This window comes from Olea europaea, chromosome 3 (assembly GCF_002742605.1).
Source record: "Olea europaea var. sylvestris chromosome 3, O_europaea_v1, whole genome shotgun sequence".
NCBI classification, from domain to species: Eukaryota; Viridiplantae; Streptophyta; class Magnoliopsida; order Lamiales; family Oleaceae; genus Olea; species Olea europaea.
Window position 1 is genome coordinate 7,849,466 of NC_036239.1, and position 1,579 is coordinate 7,851,044.

The following is a 1,579-nucleotide window of genomic DNA, read 5'->3' on the forward strand; positions in this document are numbered from 1 at the left end:
AAAAATAAAACTACCACACTTTCTTTTTGCCGCCTTACTAATATGTAAAGGAATCTCGAAATGGTGATGTACAAATAGCATTATTCTAAAAATATAGCGCATCAAATAAAAATTGTAATATGATTAATTTCTAAACTATTGCATATACGTAATTGGGAAAAAATTGTAAGATTGGACAGTACTTTATTTATTTATTATTATTTTTTTGGGGTTTTGAAGTTTTGTTCCAGAATTATTATAGATGTATATTCTAATGTATATTATAGATGACTTTTTTTTTTATGTGTCAAAATCTAGTCAGTGATGTGAAAGGGTGTGTTGACACATAAAAATTCAGCCCAAATCGAACAGCCCAGAGAGTGAAGCCCAATTGGAAGATCTCCAAATCAGATAGCCCAAAGAACGAAATCCAATTGAACGAATCAAGGTGAATGCCCAAATAAGGGGTCCAATAGTACGGTAACGACATCGTCCAAATTTGCAAGTCGCTCAGAGTCTGAACGAATAGAGTGACATACGGTCGTCCAGAGTCTCGCCCAAATCTTCAAGTCGCCCAAGGTATCAACAAACACAACGCATTATGATACAGTTATTGAGGCAGTTGCTAAAGTAACTTTTATCACGTTCCACGACTCAAGGGGTTCAATCGAAAGCGGTTGAACGATGCAAGATAATGGCAGCAGTTAAAAGGACAGTTTCATGACAAATGGCCACTACAAAGAAAGTGGGTAGTTATAGGGCGATCAAGCAGTTTTTTAGAGCAGTTAATCACAAAGGGATCGCCTATGAAGTATAAAAGGGAGAAAGAACTTAGAAGCAAAGGATCGAATCCAAAACTCTCGAACAGAGAATATGTAATTTTCATTCCTTTAGCTTTTAGACTTAAACATTTCCTTTCTGTAACTCGTGTGCTTGCGCCCCTTGGAGGCACGTTGTTTTCCGTTTCCAATTGTAAAGTTCATCGCCAATAAAAAGAACACCCCTTTTGGGACTTTGTCTCAAGAGGTTTCGTCCCTTACACAATTGTCTGATCCTCTTTAATTGTTAGCGAATTAACACGCGCGAAACAAATTTGGCACGCCCAGTGGGACAGTGGTGTTAGGTGTTGAAAGTGCAAAAGGAGAAACAGTATGCCTCAAAAATCCGACAAGGAAGGAGCAAGTCAGGGAGGAATCCAGTCTGTAATCGAGCGATATGAGGAGCAACATGCCTCTCCACGAACAGATGGACAAAATCAGAGCAGTAACAGTCGTTACGAACCAATGACGGAGCTGAGTCCTCGAACCATGCGTGCATTGCTTGGAGAACTCACGCAAGACGTCGTTGAACAGGTAAATCTTCGAAATATTCATAACATGGAAAGATTTACACAAAGTGGTAATACACACTATGACAATATGGCCAAACAACTAAAGACGTTGAATGAAACAATGAACAAGTTAGTGGGCCAAATATGTCAACCGGCTATACCTCTTACAAGTCACTTTCAAACTAGGACGATCGTAGGACATAATCCTTCAGTCCCAAATCCAAGTCAAGGGGTAGAACCACTTTCTGGCGCCGCTACTTCAAATCAAGG